General features: G+C 38.5%; 1 protein-coding gene across 5 annotated transcripts in view; it reads right to left on the bottom strand.

Annotated features, from left to right (window-relative positions):
* LOC122793115 (beta-1,3-galactosyl-O-glycosyl-glycoprotein beta-1,6-N-acetylglucosaminyltransferase-like) overlaps positions 1 to 14052 on the bottom strand; it is a 336002-nt gene that overhangs the window by 21661 nt on the left and 300289 nt on the right. For 3 of the 5 annotated variants that reach the window (XM_044060858.1, XM_044060856.1, XM_044060857.1), the window contains exon 2: positions 12578 to 12638. The exons of the other annotated variants lie outside the window; for them this stretch is intronic. The gene's annotated coding sequence lies outside the window, so the exon portion shown is untranslated. The remainder of the gene's footprint in view (positions 1 to 12577; positions 12639 to 14052) is intronic. 5 annotated transcript variants of the gene reach the window in all.

Genomic DNA, 14052 nt, shown 5'->3' with positions numbered 1-14052 from the left:
TAGCAGTGTGCCTATCTTACAGTCATTAGCAAACTTGCTGACCGCATTTCTGGGATATTGGCTTGGATGTCTGCAAAATAAATGCCACACAGGTGAGGGCCCAGCACTGATCCCTGTAGTACCTCACTAGTTACAATTTTAAGTGCAGAAAGGATGCCATCAACTTTCACAAATAGGGATCGGTTGGATGTCCAATTTGCAATCCATGAGATATCGGTGGTAGTCGATATTATGTCTGTCTAATATTCAATAATACCAGCATTGGAGACAGAGTTAAAGGGCTTGGCCAGCTGAAAAAATAAGCAGAGTGCCTGGAGTGAATGTCTCTGTAATCTCTTTAAAAAGCTTATCGGATTCAAGAGACAGGCTCTGACCCTCACAAACTCAAGCTCACTTTGTCTAGATCACTTGTGTTACTTATGTCTACATAAGTTACGTTTTGCTATGATAGTGCCGTGGCTTTCAATACAAGGCCAGTGAGGCTGTTCTTCAGGCACCAGGGACAAACTCTATGGAGACGCTCAGACTGAACAGTTTAACCAGAGGCTCAGATAATACATAACTGTCACTGTTGATAATGCAGCCTGGTATGGTATCTGGTCCTACAGAAATATTACTTTTAAGCTTTGATGGGGATTATAAGACTTGTTTCATAGTGACTTCAGGGGGAAACTAAATTGTCAGGGACAGTGCAGGCAGCAATGTAAGTGGGGCACTGTTAGCATTAAATTTGTCAGCTACTACACTGGCTGTATCCTTGGGAATGTAATACTTGATACTATTACGGATACTCAGTGCAGCTACTACACTGGCTGTATCCTTGGGAATGGAATACATGATACTATTATGGATGCTCAGTGCAGCTACTACACTGGCTATATCCTTGGGAATGGAATACTTGATACTATTATGGATGGTCAGTGCAGCTACTACACTGGCTATATCCTTGGGAATGTAATACTTGATACTATTATGGATGCTCAGTGCAGCTACTACACTGGCTGTATCCTTGGGAATGGAATACATGATACTATTATGGATACTCAGTGCAGCTACTACACTGGCTATATCCTTGGGAATGTAATACTTGATACTATTATGGATGGTCAGTGCAGCTACTACACTGGCTATATCCTTGGGAATGGAATACATGATACTATTATGGATGGTCAGTGCAGCTACTATGCTGGCTGTATCATTGGGAATGGAATACTTGATACTATTATGGATACTCAGTGCAGCTACTACACTGGCTGCATCCTTGGGAATGGAATACATGACACTATTATGGATGGTCAGTGCAGCTGCTACACTGGCTGTATCCTTGGGAATGGAATACATGGCACTATTATGGATGGTCAGTGCAGCTGCTACACTGGCTGTATCCTTGGGAATGGAATACACAATACTATTATGGATGGTCAGTGCAGCTACTATGCTGGCTGTATCCTTGGGAATGGAATACATGATACTATTATGGATGGTCAGTCCAGCTACTACACTGGCTATATCCTTGGGAATGGAATACATGATACTATTATGGATGGTCAGTCCAGCTACTATACTGTCTATATCCTTGGGAATGGAATACATGATACTATTATGGATGGTCAGTGCATTGTTGGACACTATCTCTTAATTTCCTGATATAACTGAAGAAAGTTCTGTAGTGTCCTTGGCATCCGTAGTGACTTTAAATTCCTAACCTGCTTTACTTTTTCTAATCATGATCGTAAGTTCCTTGCTTGCGTATATTAGTATTGTCTTCAGGTAGGGGGAAGGGGATTCCTTACAACTTTTCCTTATGTTGCTTCATTTGTTGTATGGTTCATTAAGTTGGGAGTTCCTGAGTTTATCGTTATGTTATGACAAATGGGTTTCAACTTTTTTATGTAGCTGTTTAGGTGCTGGTAAAAAATTAGAGATTAATGCAGCAGCCCTCAGAGTTCAGTCTATTTTTAGGAGATTCTTGAGAAGTTTGCATACACTTTCTACAAGCTGAATTAGGTTTTCTCTGGAAAAACTCCAAAGACAGTCACATTTGCTGATACTGCTAGGCATGATACAGAAGATTACAGATTTGGGGTCAGATTTAACCAAGTATAAGGAGATGAAGGGTGGGATACAGGTGGAGTAGGTTGGTAAGGAGAAAGTCATGGAGGCTAGGTCCACTAGTGGGTAGTTTTACAATTTATTCCAATGTATTGTTATTAATAAAGTTAAAGAAATGCTGACTATGTCCGTTTTCCGTGCTGCAAGTATGCAAATTAAAGCTTGTGTAATTGAAATCCCCTAGCAAGAAGGTGTCTACTTTGATATTTAACCCCTCAATGGTATTATGGTAATTGCATGAACATGGGGCATATGTAGCTAACAATGAAGTAATAGTTGTATTTGCTAATGATTTGGATCTCCAGGAGGTCCAAGTTAGGATCATGGGTAATTTGAGATAAAATTATCCCTTTTCTGACATATACAGATACTTTCTAGCAATTTCCCATTGACTAGCAGGCATGACAAGTGCTAAACCCTTGTAGAGAAGGAGTACTGTTATTGTACTAAAACCATGTCTGAGTAATTACACAAATATAAATGTATTTGAGTTGCAGACGTGCCTAAAGTTCTGGTATCATTCTACTTTTACACCTAAGACTGAGCTGTGCCATCATGTTGTCCAAGTTTGTTATTTAGGAATGACCAGAAGGTGGCTCAGCCTAAAAAAGGCACTATTTGAGAAGCAAAGGCCTTAGCCAGTTTGTGGAAGCCTTTGGTATGACAACCATCCCTGGCAAAAAAGGAACCTTATCTACCATTTCATCTTAGGCTGACACATACTGGATACCTTTACGACTGACACTAACTATTTAGCCATTTGTTAAAACCAATTATCTTATTTTAGTATCAAGGAATGAGTCTAAAATGTTGGTGTTTAAAGTTCTGGCTTCATTGTATTTAAACTCCTAACATTGAGTAGTGCCATCATAATGAACAAATTTGACTCTGAGCTTGTTATATAGGGATACAAAATAGGGGAACTCTGCCTGAAAAATGCACTATTTTGACCGCAAAGACCTGAGCTATATATATATATATATATATATATATATATATATATGGGTCTACTACTAATTACCGACACGACGATTCCCCGACGGAAAACTCCCCGACGCCAGATGACCGACATCACACAAACCCGACAACGCAAAACACCGAACACCATTACACCGAACACCATTACACCGACACACGGAACGTAAACAACACGCGACACTACATAGCATACACACTAGCCCTGACCCAAACCCTAACCCTAAGGTCCGACACTATCGCACACTTCACCTACCTGCACCCTAACCCTAACTCACTTAACCCACCCTTAGCCCAAGCTCCGACACTAACGCACACTTCACCTACCTGCACCCTAACCCTAACTCACTTAACCCACCCCTAGCCCAAGCTCCGACACTAACGCACACATCACCTACCTGCACCCTAACCCTAACTCACTTAACCCACCCCTAGCCCAAGCTCCGACACTAACGCACACATCACCTACCTGCACCCTAACCCTAACTCACTTAACCCGTCCCTAAACTACAGTCCCTCACTAGCACACACTTACCTTACCCGAACCATACCTCCGACACGAACACACACTCACCTTTCCCACAGCCTAACCCGACATCCCACAATCTCGAGCACTTACCTGACCGCTCCTAACTCCGTCACCATCGCACACTTACTGCGTCGCGATCGCACATTCCCTTGTCGGTCTTTCCGCTGTCGGCAAATCACCCTGTCGGTACACTTACCTGTCGGTCATCTGGCGTCGGTGAGTTTTCCGTCGGGGAATCGTCGTTTCGGGCATTAGTAGTAGACCCATATATATATATATATATATATATATATATATATATATATATATATATTTGTTTACTGACATTTAATTGATTACCAGGAAAGTCCGACTGGGTAGGAGCCCAAAATACAAAAAAAAAAAAAAAAAAAAAAAAAAATATATATATATATATACCAAATTAGACATAATATGAAAACATCAGTTAAGAACAGATATTATATGGCAATGATTTAAGTTAGAGAAATATTACCCATTTTATAGAGAAATTAAATGTAAGTTAATATGATACAAACAGGAATTTTAATACAATGTGAGAGAAAGGCAGGCTTATGGTATATTTAAAGAGAAAGCCAGGGGAGAGCAATTGATAGAAAAAATGAAGTGAGTGAAGAAGGGAGAGTAAGGAGGTGTAAGGTATGAACAGGTATTTGTTCATATTTATGGATATAGTTTATCCTGGTGCTGAGCAAGAACAGAGCCAGGTTTTGGCTAAGAAGTCTTTCAGAATAGTTTTGAAGGATGGGAAGGAGAGTGCTGACCAGATGGATACAGGTAAGGAGTGCCAGGCCTTAGCAACATGGGGCGAGCACAGACAATACCCAGCAGATCCGATAGGTTTGTGGGCAGACAGGAGTTTTCAGTCACTGGATCGTAATGACTGACTGGGAACATAGTTGTGTAGAATGTTATTTAATGCTGGACAAGCAGACAAATGCTGCATAATTTCATAGGTGGTAAGAAGCTACGTATATGTTAGGTGATGGGGTACTTCTAATAAATGTAAGCTTTTTAGTGGTATACAGCGTGAATTCTGAAAGGGGTAATTGCAGCAACTTTGTTATAGCATTGTTCAAGTTTTGATTTTTGTGATGCCTGAAGGTTAGTAAGGATGGAGCATCATAAGAAATGTCAGGAGGAGATAGGTAGTGACAAGTTTTGGGCTCTACAAATCATCCCTAGTTTTTGATGAGTTTTTCTTATGCAATTTTGTATATGCAGGTTGAATTTAAGATCATCATCCAGTGTCATCCCTAATAATTTGCTTTAAGAAGTGACTTTAATGGTTGTATTATCAAGAGAGAGGACCTTCAATTTTGTTTTTTTTTTTTTTGTGGAAAAGGGATTTGGGGAGACAAAAATTAGTAGCTTGTTTTTTTGTTTTTTTTTAAGTGCTGAGCATGAGTTCTGAGTTACAAAGCTATGTTTCGGTTGCTGTTAAAGCTTCTTGAGTAATTTTTGACAGCCATCCCTGGCAAAAAGGGAGGTCTTACCTACCATTTCATCTAAGGCTGACACATACTGGATCTCCTTAGAAAAACACTAACTATTTAGCCAATTATTTCTTATTTGTATCTAGGCACCATTGTTTGTGAAGGCAAGATACAACTCAAGCCCATTGTTTTTTCTGACCTTTCCAAGCGATTGTCCAGACGTTTGCAGTATGTCCCTGATTTTGCCTCATATTGTGGTCCTGGCCCTCATAACATTTTTGGTTTTTAGGCAAATCACTAAGCAAATGCTCAGATAAGGCATTAGTATTCCATATTGGTATTGTTCTAAACATATATATTTATGCAAAACCTATTGTTTTATTAACTTTTTAAGTTAGACTGATATTTAAAATTATCATTGATTTTGAATCTTTGTCCACCACCATTTTTGCCCGAATACTTGAGCAAAGAAGTTGACAGGTATGTTCCTCCCACTAACACATACACAGGAAGTTCCATTGTTTACTTGTTAGACAAACAGTAGTCATGGCTTAGATATAGTTTCTGTTATTCATTCACTTTTTAAAATAATTTCCTTATGACTTTAACCCACACCCAGTTCTGTCTTTGCAGATAACACTAACACCATCTATCAGTTTCTGTCCTGATTTATAGCACACTGCAGAGCTGATAATGAATAAGCTGGACAACTCTTAACAGTAAAACAATCATCAATCAACACATTAACCATACAAAGGTAGAATTACTGTATACAGTAAATGCTCAGCTAACCAGAACTCAAGCAACCAGAAAAAAAAAAAATCGAAAAAAATACAGTACAGTTTTCATGTGTTGCACCTTCTGTTTCCCCCCACAGAAATATACCTTACAGTTTTAGACTTTTAGAGTTTTAAAAAGGACGATAGGAATAAATTGCCTCTCCCCAACCTAAGCACAAGTCAAACCAAACAAATAGTATAGGGTACAGTATTAGTCAGGCCTATTTTTAATAGCAACTCTCAAGCAACCGGAAACTATAGTTATCTGGCATCTACCAATCCCCACGGGGGCTGGTTAACCAAGAGTTTACTGTTCAGTTAACCTCCTACTCATTTATGCATCATCTCCTACTCATGTTTAATAGAAAACAATTAGTGAGCCATTCCAAAGAGTCACAGCCGAACACATACACTTAATGTATAAACATATAAATGGTAAACACCGCTGAGTTTGAAACCATCTAATGTAATATATGTTTTCATTCGTTTCTTAACCCTTTGTAGTGTTTGCCCTTGTCAACTTTGTTAACAGCTTTATATAAGCAAGCCTTGGCATGGACTAAAGTTTATTACTTTGTCCTTGTTACCATTGGCTATCCCAACAGCTTATACTTTAAATCATATAATGGTATGGGTTATTAAAAAGTAAAGGGCCAAGGTGCGAGAACACTGAAGATGGTTTAGACGGGCTAGTGCCCAGGCTACTAGGAGACAGCACATGCTAATCATGTTGTTTTCTTTATTTCTCAAGGCCTACAGATATACAGTTAGTACAGAACTATTTCCATTACTGTATTGGGAGTACAATCCTGGTGATAACAGGAAGAAGACAACCTGAAATGGATCTTTCCAATATTTGGTTGATATTAAATTAAAGGAGAGCTAGAGATGGTGTGGATACAACTGTTATCAGCAATCCATCACATGCAGAGAGACATGGGACAATCCAACTGCATTTTAATATGTTTTGGTGGAATGACTTGGGGAAACTCCTGAAAAAAGAGCTTATCTGTACAAATTCTGATTCATAGGTTTTAAAGGTTTACTAATGTTATAATCACATGGTCAAACATAATGCAAAAAAATGCTTTTAATCACACAGGGAAATCCATCAATAAGTTAGTGTAAAAACAGTCCCAGGTAGGGGGGATTTATTTATGAAATTGAGGTTGGTAATCCAATATGGTATAAACTGGATGGAGTGAACCTCACAAACTTGAATTTTGATTTATTTAACTTACATATTCAGATGTTTCTGCAGGATTTCATTCAAAGATAACCAAAACAGAAGGAGGAGGGAAGATACTGGTCTTAGGGACTAGGCTGGCAGGCCATGAGGATGGGCAAAAGAGAAAATGCAGCATGCATAGTAAGGAGTAAAATGGGAAAAACGGAAGGCATGCAGGGAGCAGGTCATCATTTAGGCACAAGAAAGGAAGACAGCCTTGGTGGCAAAAAATCTGCCTCTAAGTTAGGGTGTTCTTAGTGAGAGGGGGAACAGATGGCTCACAATAAGGAATTAACAAATAAGTATGGTGAATTCTAATAAGAACTTGCAATGAATTGGCCACTCTGGTGGCACAGAAGCCCTACACTGGCCTAGCCTACCCTGGTGACTGATGTAGTGGCAGGGGAAGGGATGGGCATGCTCATCCCAGGTGAGAGGACACTCACTGATACAGTCTCTAAGGGAGGGTGTGATCCAAAGATGGGAGTTGCCCTTGAATGTAAAAACAAAAGCCATGGTGGGGGGGTAAGTAGGTCACAAAAAATCTCCCAGATGGAAGCACAGACAAGCTGAGCCCCAGGGCTCCCTTGGGATCCATGACCTCCCCAGCCATAAAAAAAGAGTAAGTCCAGGGGGTTGGAGAGTAGCTGGTAGACCAATCATGGAGGCTGAGAACTGACGGCTGACAAGGACAACTAGGTCAGACAGTACCCCCCCCCCCAAAAAAAAGAAAGAAAGAAAAGAAGTTCCAATAAATTAAGTAGGCTGGATGTCACCCAATCCAGTGGTTGGAAAGGACCTGGAACTACATTTACTGGGTGGATTGGTGGGTAAGGCTACTGGTTGTAACCTATATAAGCATCAGACAGGGCTAAAGCAAGAAGCTCCCACTAAATATTTTTATTGTATTTATTTTACATTTGTTGACCGGGCTAGTCCAGCTGGATATATGTCCATTTTCAGCAGAGTCACGGGGAGAAAAGCTCCTCAAAAACACAATAAAATATATATACAATGACAGTTTTCACAGATGAATACATATTTAAGCAATTCTTTACATGACAGTGTTTACAGATGTGGGTGCATTACATATATAAGCTATTATTTTCACTTCAATACATTTCTGCTTACAGAATCATTTTACTTACAACATTGGGTAAGTTATAGGAAGATATTGATAAAGACATTCGATTAATATATAAAAGCCAATTTTCTTTATGGTTTTCAGAAAGCAACTAGTATATACATATGAAGAGACAGGTGTCTTGAGATAAATGAGGTAAATTAGTCTGGGTTTGCACACAGACATAACCAATGAGATTTAAGGTAGATTTTCAGTTTGCTTTTAAATAGGATTGTCGAGGATAGAGAGGTCAGGTCACTGGGGAGTGAGTTCCAGGTTTTACCCATGGTATTAGAGAACAAAGATTCACCAGCCATATTGTTGGTTTTACCTATTTGTATTAATATTTTATTAGATGAGCGTAGGGTCTTAAGGTTGTTATAGGGGGTGATAAAGTTGGAAAGAATTGGTGTATTGGTAGACTGATACAGGATTTTGTAGACAACTGTTGATTGGTTAAATAGTAGTAAATTTGGCAACTCTAGCCATCCTAGATGTCCAAAATTAATACAGTGATGGGTTCTGAATGTGGAACCTGTTGCAAATCTAGCAATATTATTGTAGGAGATAGCCAACTTGTTATGGTTGTTTTAGACAGGTTAGTATATATAGGGGAGGCATAGAGGAGGGTAGAGATTAAGTGGGTGTGAGCAATAGTAGCCCTTGCTAGTGGGGTCAGAAAGGGTTTGATTCTATAGAGGGAGCCTTGTTTTTTTATTGGCAGTTTTTATAGTACTGTTAATGTGAGTATCAAAGTTAAGGTTATTTAATTAGTACCCCTAGTAGTTTTGTAGTTGAATCAGGAGATATGATAGTACCATTGTTTGATGTAACAGTAAAGTTAAGTGGGAAGACGTTTCCTGTTATAAATAACAGGAAGTTTGATGCCATTGCATCAGTTAGTTGCTATACAGAAAGTGTAGTTTGTGCATTAAGATGTGGATGTAATAAATTTTATATAGGCCAGACAAAGAGAATGTTTAAGACCAGGCTATTGGAACATCTAAGGGACATTAGAATAAGTAAAGAAGAAAGTCCCTTGGCTCAACACTTGAAAGCACATCATTTGTGTGATTCTAACGATTTAACAGCTACATTATTAGAACAAACATATTTTGAAGATGCTGACTTAAATAAGAATATGTTATTATATATACTGTTTTTATTTTAAAATATGATACTTTGATTCCAAAAGGTTTAAATGTAGATTGTTGCTGGAAATGTATGGTTAAGATAGATGTATTTTTAGCTATTTTATTGTTTAATTGCTTAATTAACTATTTGATTGAATATATGTGGGTATAAAATGAGAACTGCATTCATTTGAAATTTACTCCTTGAAGGCTTAGTATAAGTCGAGGGGCTAGAGTGTTTTTTAATAAACTGGTTTACTTGACTGCTAGTTGTTCTTTTTTTTGGATTTTGGAGTTTGTCGTGAGAGAGCTTAGTTTTTTTTATTGACAGTTTTTGTAGTACTGTTAATGTGAGTATCAAAGTTAAGGTTATTATCAATTAGTACCGCTAGTAGTTTTATAGTTGAATCAGGAGATATGATAGTACCGTTGTTTGATATAACAGTAAAGTTAAGTGGGGAGGCCCTATGGGTGGGAGTGAATAGTAAGAGTTTTGTTGTTTAGGGGTTCAAGATGAGGCAACAGTGTAGAAGCCATTTCTCAACTGTGTTAAACACATTTTGGGTGAGGGTCTGAAGGTCTGATGGAGAGGTGGCTGAGCAAATTAATGTGGAATCATCTGCATATTGTATACAGGTAGCTTGAGGTATTGCAAAATGTAGGTCATTGATAAAAAGGGAAAATAGGAGAGATCCTAATATAGAGCCTTGGGGGACACCGAGTGCAATGGGGAGATGGCTAGATAAGTTGTTCTCCCACAGAACAACCTGTTGCCTATTGTTTAAGTAGGATTGAGATCATTGTATAGCCAGTGCATCTAGTGATAGGTTTTTGAGTATGTTTATGAGAAGTTGGTGGTTAACCATATCGAAGGCTTTAGAGCGATCAATAAAAACGGCTGAGGATAGATTGTTGTTATTGCGATTTTTGTTAATACAGTCAGAGAAGGATAAGAGGGCAGTAGTGGTGCTATGAAATGGCCTAAAACCATGTTGGCAGTTAGCTAATAAGTTGTTCTCTATTAGGTGGTTTAACAGTTGTCTATGAATGCATTTCTCCATGATTTTTGCCAGTGGAGATAAAATAGCAATAGGTCTATAGTTGGATAATTCACTGGAGTTGCCACCTTTATGCAGGGGGATAATATGTGAGATCTTCCAGATAGATGGGATAGTTCCTTCAGTGATAGTTCTGTTAATCAAGATGGAGATGGGGTAAGCTATGGCTTTTGCAGCTTTTTGAAGATATTCTGCAGGTAAGAGATCAACTGCAGGGGTGGTAGGCTTGAGTTTATGAATAAGGGTACAGACAAGGGATGTAGGGACAGGTTTAAGCTGAAATGAGGGAGGTAAGCTAGCAGTAGAGGAAGTCAGAGATGAACTGTCAGGAGTTAGTTGATTGGCAAGAGACTGAATGGTCTCAGTAAAGAACATGTTAAAGGTATTGGCGATTTGCTTTGGACTATCATGGTCAGAGCCTGATGGGGCGGGTGTGACAGAATGACCTGGGTGTAAAAATTTTTTAATCCCTGCCCAGAACTTTTGTGGTTTGTTTTGCTGGGTTTGTTGGAGTTGGGTGTAAAAGTGTCTTTTGCCTGACAGAATGGCTTTTTTTGTATCATTTCTTAGCTGTCTAAATTTTAAGTGATCTTCTGGGCTTTTAGTAGTACGCCACTTGACCCAGATTTTATTTATGAGGAGCATTTTTTGCTTGGTTGTTTTTGAGAGCCAAGGGGCAGGTTTAATCCTAGTTCTAATGGTCTGTTTTGGCACATGGTAGTCTAGAATACCTAAGAATTTAGTATTAAAGTATTTTACTGCTTCCTCCAGAGGTAGTTGTTTGTGGGATGACCCATCACATGCCTTAAGTTCATTTTGGAAGATGTCGGGGTTAAAATTTTTGTTGCTCCTTATTGTCCTATAGGTGATTGGGCTAGGAATGTCACTCTTATATCTGATTAGGAAGGTGAGTGAATGGTTGCTTATATCTTCAGGGAGGGTCCCTACTTTGTAAGTTTGGTGATGTCTATTTATTAGAATCCAGTCTAAGGTGCTTTCGTTGTTATTGAGTTTGTTGGTCCTTGTGGGGGAGGCAATGGTTTGAGTAAAACCATGTAGGTTAATATGAGTAGTAGGCTGTTCAGTAGTACAGCTTTTCCAGTTGATATTAAAGTAACCTAGTACTATTGTTTCTTGGGAATAGTTAGTGGAAAGCCAATTGAGGATATCTTCTAGGATGTTAGAGTTATTCCCTGGGGGAAGATAGACAACAATAATATAGATGGATTTACATTTATTGAGTTGAATCTTGGAGATAGTATTTCAGCATTATTAGTTACGGGGGTTTAGAGTCTTCAGAAGTTGCCTGTAATCCAGATTTGTATAGTATAGCTACTCCACTACCCTTCTTAGCTTTTTGGTCAAGTCTCAAGATACTGTACCCTGGGGGAAGAACTTCATTGTCTTGTATAGATGCCTTGAGCCATGTTTCAGTGAGACACAAGATATCAAATGAATGTACATCCATGAGAGCATGTAGGTGGGCAACCTTATTATTTATGCTCCTGATGTTAAGATGGGCTATCAAAAGTGAGTTGGGGGGTTTGGTGAGGAATTGAGTGTTAATGGGGGTTGAGGTATGGGGCTATGTGGTCTTGATAGAATGTGGGCCGGGATTGGGGGTGTATATCTCCATCTATTAAGGAGTGGAATTTTATTCTAAGTGTAAGTTTTAGGAGTTTACATGTTAGGTACTGGAATTTCCTAGATTTTGGGCTATAGTATCTGATGTGAGTCAATCTATGATATTTTGCTGGTAGGTAGGTTGTTGTGCAGAGTGTGTTTGTATGGCTTTGAGAGACTGCTAGTGTTGGAGTGGAGGTTTGCTTTGTAGGGTAATAAAGTGTTAGGCAGTTAAGATGTTCATAAAATGTAAGTAGATATGGTATAATTAGAATAGGTATGAGAGAAAATAGAAGCAGGATTTTCAGGTGCGGAGAGGTTGTTATGAATGACATTGCGGCAGAGTTAAATAAAGATGATGGATGTGTTTGTGAGCACTAACCTATGATCCACGTCTGGAACAAGTAAAATAATGCTACAGCACCACATTAGTTGTCAGGTTAACTAACCTTAAAACTTCAAATTCTTTCAAATTAGTCTAGTGCACAGAATATATAAGTCTAGTCCTTCATGACAATAAAATGAACTGCAAGAAACTTCTGTAAGCCATATTGTATTCATACCAAAGAGTTAATTGTACTGCACATTCCATCTTCTCTGTAGCTAGGTAGTTTATTTCAATGCCTACAAGTAGAAAAGAAATCAAGTTTTTACCACATAGTATGTACAACCAGGAGTGTATAAGCATTGACACAAAACACATCTAGTTGAATCAAAAAAGCACTGACTCATAATGACGGAAACAAAAAATAATATGAATATCATTTAATAGAATCACAATTAGTAAAAAGTCATATAGTGACATGTACCTTAAAACCAATGTTCTAACCAATGGAGAAAGTTTCAAGAAGAGATTTTTGCATGGAAAAAAAACCCTATCTACTACTTACGTGGATTCCATATACTGCTATATGGAAAATCAGCCAGGTGAAACTTTTTTATATACTTCTTTTCTTTCTGTTTATTTACTACAGAACTATGCACAATTATACCATGTTCAACCAAATGATCTTTCAAGCAGATAAGCATTTCACTACACGAGGTTTCAACCATTTCCATTTTGCATTTAAATGTTTTGAGGTTGAGATAAATGTGATTATGACAAAACAACAGGTTTCTGTAATGAGTCATTCAGATTATACATATATTGGGTTCCATACTGGGTGCTATAATGAGTCATTCAGATTATACATACAGTGGTTCCCATACTGGGTGCTGCAACAAGTCATTCAGATTATACATATAGTGGCTCCCATACTGGGTGTTGTAACAAGTCATTCAGATTATACATATAGTGGCTCCCATACTGGATGCTGTAATGAGTCATTCAGATTATACATATAGTGGTTCCCATAATGGGTGCTGTAATGAGTCATTCAGATTATACATATAGAGGTTCCCATACTGGGTGTTGCAACGAGTCACTCAGATTATACATATAGTGGTTCCCATAATGGGTGCTGTAATGAGTCATTCAAATTATACATATAGTGGTTTCCATACTGGGTGCTGCAACGAGTCATTCAGATTATACATATAGTGGTTCCCATACTGGGTGTTGTAACAAGTCATTCAGATTATACATATAGTGGTTCCCCCTACTGGGTGCTGTAATGAGACATTCAGATTATACATATAGTGGTTCCCTTACTGGATGCTATAACAAGTCATTCAGATTATACATATAGTGGTTCCCGTACTGGGTGCTGTAATGAGTCATTCATATTATACATACAGTGGTTCCTGTACTGGGTGCTGTAACAAGTCATTCAGATTATACATATAGTGGTTCCCATACTGGGTGCTGTAATGAGTCATCCAGATTATACAGATAGTGGTTCCCCTACTGGGTGCTGTAATGAGTCATTCAGATTATACATATAGTGGTTCCCCTACTGGATGCTGTAACTAGTCATTCGGATTATACATATAGTGGTTCCCATACTGGGTGCTGTAGTGATATCCCTAAGGTGACATCATGGTTAGTGGATGGAAAATGACTGTACCTTCTTGTTTTCAGCCTTTTACTGGCACTACT

Source organism: Protopterus annectens, chromosome 2.part0 (genome assembly GCF_019279795.1).
Source record: "Protopterus annectens isolate FY-2018-M chromosome 2.part0, PAN1.0, whole genome shotgun sequence".
In the NCBI taxonomy this organism is placed as follows: domain Eukaryota; kingdom Metazoa; phylum Chordata; order Ceratodontiformes; family Protopteridae; genus Protopterus; species Protopterus annectens.
Note: the sequence above shows the minus strand (reverse complement) of the source record. Positions and strands in the feature narration are given on the sequence as shown.